Source organism: Neodiprion pinetum, chromosome 6, assembly GCF_021155775.2.
Source record: "Neodiprion pinetum isolate iyNeoPine1 chromosome 6, iyNeoPine1.2, whole genome shotgun sequence".
Taxonomy (NCBI): domain Eukaryota; kingdom Metazoa; phylum Arthropoda; class Insecta; order Hymenoptera; family Diprionidae; genus Neodiprion; species Neodiprion pinetum.
This window is the reverse complement of record NC_060237.1, coordinates 4,409,952-4,418,429: the sequence shown is the minus strand read 5'-3', so window position 1 is coordinate 4,418,429 and position 8,478 is coordinate 4,409,952.

Below are 8,478 nucleotides of genomic sequence, written 5' to 3'. Positions count from 1 at the left end.
TATATATATATGCGAAGCGACTTTGCGCCGAAGAGAGTATATCGCTTATCACCGTCTCTTCCATGGCTATAAGCGCGATAGACTTCCGTCGGAGATACCGCTCGGGGCGCGTATGAGGCGTGAGCCCTTAAAATATGTGAAAACTTACGATTCAAAATATACCTTGGCCGAGGAGACGAGGTGGAAGAAGGCGGCCGTCGGGGGTGAATGAGGAAGTTGCGGATGCGGATCGGCTCGAGAGGAGGATATTATCTAAAGCCGGGGTGCTTCGGCCATCCCTCGTCCCTGAAGGGGTGTCGTGTATCTCGAATCATGTGCGCGAGGCCATCGACACACACACACACGAAAGCAAACCCTGTACTACATACAAATATATGTATGTACCAGATTCAAGATTGCCCTGGGTATGTGTATATAAGTATGGAGAAGAACTTGGATTGACTTTATCCAGAGGAATATTTATCGAATGGATATTGAAATCGATAGCTCCGGCCTCAGACACGCTAATCTGCACCCTGCACGATTTCCCGATAACCGAGAACCCAGTCAAGGGTGAAAAAAGTCTGGCTGAAAATTAGTTTCACTTTTTTTCTTCTTTTTTTTTTTTTATTCATACTCTTTGTACGATATCCCTGCTTCCCCTTCGTTCATTTTTTCTTCCTTTTTCCTTATTTTTTTTGCTTTTGTTCTTTAATCATGTATTTGATAATGTTTTCTTTCTTTGTACCCACAGAGACACAATTACAATACCCACGATATCTCGACACCTGAAATCTTTTACCGCACTCTCTTTCCCACTTCATCGTACACCGATTACTCTGTACCGATACCAACCGATTGTATAAGTGTACTCGGTAAGATCGCGGTATTAAAGTTGGAAAAAAGGGTTGGGGGGAAAGAGAAGAAAAAAAAAAAACGAAAAACTGTGGGGGCAAAAAAGGAAGTACAGGTAAAATGGACGTGGAGATAGCGCGAGTATACCGGGGATTAAACAAACTGGGGCCGTTTCTGTTTATCGCGCCATATAAATACGGAATTAATTAAAACTGCTGAGTTAATTGAATTTTTATAACCTTTGCAGGGACGCTCAACGGCGCTTCTGCCGAGCGGCGCGACGCGTCGCGACGCCGCACTGCGTTAACCGGGTAGTTACCAAGGGTGGCTCTTGTTGTCCTCCATTTCTCTCTCTCTCCCTCTCTCTCTCTGTCTCGTGTGTGCGTTAATATGCACGTGCATACACGCAGGTCTGTACATATTTCCGGTAAGTGTAACGGCTTGGCGGAATACACTGACTCATCCGTTGAGAAACACCGCGCTGCCATATTATATACCGAGCGATAAAGCCGCGGGTAGGTGAATATATTTATGGTCACAATTCTCGCCGAGGCACTGGAAAACCGTTACTATATTTCGTTTAGCACAAGTACGAATGATATTATACCGGTATATGTATATTATTAGAGCGCGTTTGCAGCGCGTTCGTTAATGCGTTACAGGACTGCATCCTTCCCCCTCTTCCATCCCTCTTCCACCCCTTCCGAAGCATCTACGCAGAGGATGACCTGCGGACCAAAGGATTCTCCTAGTGCTCCTTGAGACAGACGCCGATCAACCAACTTGACTCCGCTCACCCTGATGCGGAGAGAGGAGAACACAGCCGCCTTCAAAAGTAAAGAACGAGCCAATCTTTCGAGCTACCGAACGATTCCATTCGGATTCAGGAAGAGAGACATTACGTTATACGACTGCGGGGGTATACCTGCCCATGCTCGTGTTCAACCCCCCCACCCCACGCCTCACCCAACCCCAACCCCAACCCCATAGATCCACTCGCCCAACCCCTTCGCTCGATGGAGGATCTTACGACCGGCGCGTTGGTACGACTCGCAGATACTTGAGCGCCAAACGCACACCCACCTGTATATGTATAATAATAATAATAATAATAATAATAATAATAATAATAATAACACGCTCGGATCGAGAGGGTGCCCGTGGCTTTGGATCCTGCAGTCGGGTTTTATATTCGTTGAATATCGGACCCAATCAGACATCTTCGACGGCCGAGCTACCGACCGACCGACCGAACGGCCCTCCACGCGGCCGCATATAAATGCCCTCCATTTCGTCTATGTAATCATGGGAGTGTGAAATTAACCATCTAGTCCTGCACCAGACCGCAAACTCAATCCACGTGCCGCCCCCCCCCCCCCCCCCCCCCCCCCACCCTGCACACCGTATTGGTTTTTCTACAAATGCAGCGTTTTTGCCCCTAGCTCTCGATCGAGATTTTTCTATTTTATCTTACTCTATTCGTTGTTTTTTTTTTCTTTTTGTCTCTCTCTCTCTCTCTATTTTTATCTTCGTTTTCTATAATTTTCTTTTGTCTCTGCACTTATACTTCCGGTTAGCAGCACAGTATCTACTTTCGTCGCCGAGATGAGATCGCTCAATTTCTTAGAGGGGTTGCAGCTTCGAGGAATCGTTACTCACTCTGTATAGCTGTGTGTATTATACACCAGCTAGTTGTATATAGACCGGCTTTCCAACCGCGCTCGCTTAACACTGTCGTTGCCATTAATAAATCGTTACACCATTCTGGGGTTGCTGCGCGGATACTGGCAACCCCCTATTATATATGCGATGGCTGTAACGCGGATTTTATGACGGATTCCCGCCGGAGGATTGAGTTGACACCTCCCTGTCAACGTCGATCCCTTCGCTTGTTCCGTATAACCACTGCCGTTCGAATCGTTGTGTAAAACCGTTCTTCACACCCTGCGTCTCGTAACTATTAACGGTTTAACCGGAAATTTACAAATTTCGGTTAACCTGTCGTTTTGGGGGGGAAATCCAATGCGAATATTTGCATAAAAAAACACACACACGCACTCAACTCTTTATCTTCAGTGCATAATTACTGATGATTTTTCCCTGACACTGTCCGTCTACTTCTGTGGTTTCTGCGAATGTTTCGAATAAACTCTTAAAAATTTTCAATTGTCAGGATTAGACTGAAGGATTTTTAATTAAATTGTGATAAGAAATTCAAACTCCTTTCGTCAAGGTTATAAGGGAAGTCACCTTTCGGTATATGTTGCCATCAACCCTGTAGTGTAATGATATCCAGATCGCGGGTCAAGTATACATTTTGAGCAGCTCGTAATCAGATGGTCGTTTACTTCGTGTGAACGTAAACCGTGAGCGGTGGATGCCAGGCGTCAAAATCATTCGCATAATCCTGAGCTACAGGTATAACGTCAAACTAGATCGTGGTCTCATTACGAGAAGACGAAGCTGAGCAAGCGTAGGTGTTACAGAGCGAAACCATTCGCTTTGAGGATCTCGTTAATCCGCGAAAACTGCACCAGTCGGTTAGCGATGAAAGTGTAAAAAAAATCATCAGCGGTATCTATGCCGCCGTCGCATCTTACCAGATAACTCGTACATGGGTTATAAGGCGTGAGTGAAAACGCTCGAGCGTCCCGAAAATCGTTACACCGCGAGCGACTGAAACCGATTATTTCGCTGCGATCCCTCCGCTAACGAGCTTTTCCAAATAAATCTACGAGAGCATTGATGGGGAGGCGGAGGGGGCGTCAAAAACGGCGTTTTCGCTTTTTGTTGTTCTCTTATTTTCACCAACTCCCCGACGCGGTGCACTCCAGATCGGCCTGCCTCGTCCGGTTGACGCGATGCTCGGCTTTCAGTGTGAAATGAATGCTTGTAATTACGGTGCCCCCTCCCCCCCCCCCCCCACCCCCCACCCCGTCTCCGTTTCAACTGGCCCCCGCCGTTCCACGCCTCTCACGGCTCCGTTCAAACGATGGAACGGTCCGGTCCAGTTCGGTAGAGCCGGCTGGTCAGCAATGATAGACTCCCGCCGGTCATCCAGCTCCACCACCTCCACCCCCGACCTCTGCCCAACCTACCATAATGGTGACTAATTGTAATAGCCACCCAACGCGCCCCGTTCGAACGGCGAAGGGGATGGCAATGCCCACGATGTGCGCGCTGCCTCGTTTATTTTCACCAATACCTCGTCCCGGCTCTGCCTCCATCGGTACGTCGATTCCAGCCCGGTGAAACGCAGCCAAATGCATGGATTTTTTTACGTTTTCACCCCTTTTCCGTTGTTTTTTTTTTTACTTTTTTTTTTTCCTTTTTTTCTTTCTCTCCCTCTCATTACAGGCACACGGCAATCACGATCGGTATAAAATTTTCTTTGCAGATTTCATTCCAACTTATGTTATGCCTCCTTTGTGGAATGATGAAAATTAATTTTCGAACCATGCTTATTAAATTTAGTCCGTCCAAGACGTAATATTCCCAGCAACGCATTTAGTTATTTTTGATCGATTTTCGACACGACTAGGTAATTTGTGCCGATCAAAGCTCGGGACGAGAAACGACCGACTTTTTGTCACTTTCCGGTGACTAAGGGGTGACGGTCAGGGGGGCGGGAGGACGCGGTGACTGCGGCGAGCGCGATGGGCGGGTCGCGATAACGAGTCTTATTAATTACGACACGGATTGATCGCGTAACGTTAGGCCCACCGGTATTCAAGGGCTTTGCTAGGGGCTTAAGTGCACATTCCATGCAGGGGACGGATTTGCATACGTGCAACACCGCGGCCGGCAAATTACAGGCGGGCTCGACAGCCTCATCTCTGCATTTACCCACACGATTAAAGGACCGACCTGCGACCGTGGCCGCGCTTGTCTGACCTATCTTTTAATTACATCTACCCCTAACTAGCGGACGAGAGTCGCTCGTCAGACTAACCACACATTATACTGCGGCCCGCACGCCCCACGATGAGTGGAATGAAACGAAAGTACCTACTCACCTTGACGTATTCTTTATTTTCCTGGCTGCCAGTCGGTCGCAAATTTTTTTACAAATCTGTACACTCGAGACTCAAAGAAACCCGTTATCGCGAGTGTGGAGAATTTTACCGACGTAGCTTTGACTTTAGAATAGGACGTAGAATGTGAACAGAGATATCTCGGAACGAAAGAAAATGCCGTGACTGCAGTTAAGCAAGTTGAATTCAATTTATTGTGAAACATCTACGTTCGCGTGGTGGAAACATTTTCGATCTCATGGTCCGTCAATTGAAAAAGCTCGATTATCCGTAGTTGTCAATCACAAAAACGTACCGTGTTCGAACATTTGATAGCTGATTTTGACCCCAACTGACTTCTCTGTAAATTGACCGAAATGTCATTATTTTTTAAATCCTGAAAAACTCTGTCTTTGAAAAGTATGAATAAAATCGACCGATCCGTATATTTTTTCTAAGACCGAAGTCGAGTGAAATGCGAATGTTCGGGTCGAATACCCGGCCGGAATCGACAGGCGAGATTCGACGTCTCCTGCACGCCGACGGAAGTCTTCTGTGACGGGTTGAAGCGACGTCACCCCTTGAAACATACGTACGTAAAGCCGACACTGTGGAAGTATAATATTTAAATGAAAATGCGATCGGAGTGTAGGCATGTAAAGTCAGATGCATCAATACACGCCATTACCAGGTGAACTTCAGGGGGAGGGGAAGGAAATACGAGAGAAAATGCAGGGTGAAAACGCAACTCGATGAAAGGGGTCGACGCGGAATGAAACGCTGCGTGTAATCAATGACCGAACATCGAGCCGGAATTGCGTTGGCGCCCGTTGAAAGACAACAAAAAATGAACAAAAAAAAAAGGGAAAAAATCATCATCGATATTTGAATCGCCATTCAGCGAGTCTCGTGCTATCTGGTAACGGCGTACTTTTGCTATTCACACTCGCAGTGCAAAAGGGAGCAAGAGTAGCATCATGGATTTCGCATCAATATTACCCGGTTGAAAAAACCCGTTTCTATGAACTGTACAATAATTCTTTGATGCTCGGTAGGCGGGATTGCACGCTTTGTAAACACGCGGAGGATTCGACACGTCTAAATCGTGTTAATCACAGTCCCGTGAAAAAAGACTCGGAAAGTACGGGTTCAAAGAAATTATCATACCTGCACAAAAGTCGAGCCGTTTTCGTTTCTCCCTTTGAAGACGGACTGTATGGACAAAAAACTTGCAATCGGAAGCTTAAATTCGTCAAATCGGAACTCCGGTTCCCACCTGCAGCTGACGTCAGCCAAACTATCAGTTTCCGCCTACTCGCCTGAAGCACCGATCGGTCGTAAATATGCCGAGAAAGCCGGCACTCCATGATTGATAGCACGGCTGTAGAATCCACTTTGCCAACTGCCTGTAGTAGTTGAGGTGAGTGGGGAAGGGGAAATTCTTAGCCCCTGATGCGTGTGCACAGTCCCACATACGCGGTTCTCGTGTAATTACACGGGGCACGCTGCACGGCCATCCACTAATTTACGATCGTAGGGGTGGAACGCTCCGCGTCGTGCCGGAGCCGAAACAGCTTCATGTGCTAGATTTAATTAATAACTGTGATCATATCTGCGGGATGAAGAGAGAGAGAGAGAGCGAGAGAGAAGGAACCTGCGAAGCGACGAAGCGACGAAGTCCTTGCCTGGCAAAATCCGCGTCGCTAGGTAATCGCCGATTTCATACAACAACGGCCGATACTTTGATTCGAACGGGAAAGACGAAGGTGATTGTAGGTCTTGGAGCCGAGGCAGAGGTAATTATCACTATCGGATGATCCGGATCCAAACTGTTGGAATCCGCGTCTGGCAACAACAGGTATCGGCCATCTACCCTCCCCCTCGTTTATCCGCCGCCCCAAACGGGCGGCTGGTTCTCGATTACCGGCTGCCTCTGACTGATACCATGCTTATCACGTTCCGGCCGATATTGGTAATAATACGGTGCCTTCCCACAACCCCCGCCCTAATAAGATCCGTCCGCTGGGTCTTCGGCCCGATTCGAAACCGACCTTCGGACGCTCGGCGTTGAAACAGCCCCAAATCTTCACCCTTGTTCCTATTCGCGATTGAATCGGAAGCACTGGCTGTCTGCCAGTGGTCGCTTCGGTTCCTGACTGTAGGAGAGAAAGCCGGTGAATATCTGGAGCTCGAATGATTCTTCGGTTTTCTTTTTTGGTTCGATTTTTTAAACTTTGGTTTAAAAAATTACCCCGGTCCAAAATTCGCTCAAGTTTATGAAATTATAACGTTGCGTTGAATCTATCAGCACATTTTCCAACCCCGCAGTAAAATGACAAATCTCCAAGTGATTGTGTGCTTGCGTTTGTGTACCTAAAGCGCTTCCCGAAATCCCTCCGACCTCAGGCTCGACCTTCCGCTTATCCGAGCTCTGCACGTGTTCTGCGCACTTCCTGATTAATACCTACTCCGCGGTTTTACTGCATAAAAAGAGTCCGCTTTATTGCCCACTTGAGGCAGTGCATGAACACGGATTCAACGACAAACTGTCCCCCCTGCAGGAGTCTCGGGATTAACTACCAGAGAGCCTGGCAACGATTGTGCGGCAAACTCGGGTAGTTTTGAAGCGTAGTTTTGCGCGAGGAATATGGTACACAGATTTATTAGCAGCCAATTGTCAAGTTTTTTAATAACAATGAAATTACATTTTTATATAAATCGTGGTTGTAATTCGTCGCTAGCGCCGTACGATGGTGAAAATTTGAAAAGAAATACCGATCGTATCCTCATCGAGTTATCGCGTTCCTACGAGTAAATTGGAAATCCTAGAGAGAAGCGTCAGCCTTAACAATGAACTAGATTGGTTTTTAAATAAATTTTCTACACCCGATATACACACCCGTGTACGGTGTTGTAGCTGCGCCAGTCCGACGGTCTTCTGATTCCAGTTGACGCTTAAGAGGGTCTACAAGAGGTGCAAAATGAAAGGCGAGAAATAGATATCGGAGGACGAAATGTAATCGAATGAATTCGCGCCGGCGTCCGCGTGCACCATCGAAACTGATTACTATAGTAATATCCCAAGGAAGAAGTACACCTTCTTGGATAATATAAGACAGACTGGAAAAATGCACTGACAACGAAGGTATCCCAGGTCGATCTCTCCGACTTGATTACTTTTGTAATATGTTGTAGTAGAGTAAAAACTAAACGACAAATATTTTTTAGGGGGGGAAACCACCCTCCAAGGTAAGGCATGTCAAGGGGCGATTGGGCAGTTTTTTTTTTTTTTTTTTTTTTAATTAAATAAAGTACGTTTTTTATTTCTCGTTATGGGAAAATTTATACAGTTGGATTGGTTAGACAAATATTGTGTTCGTGTGGGCGAAACTGCCAGATCGCCCATTTGACGTGCTTTACTTGGGAGGGTGGTTTCAACCCTCTAAAGTGCTTAATGGTAGATAAATAAAATACGCGTCGCTTAGTTTTTAGCTTACTACAATATATTACAGAGAAAATCAAATCGGAGAGATCGACCTGGGATACCTTCCTTATGAAAGGGATGAGAGGAGCTCCTGTACAAAACATAAAAACAAATCGAAGATTGAATATTAATCAACGTACGTTACAA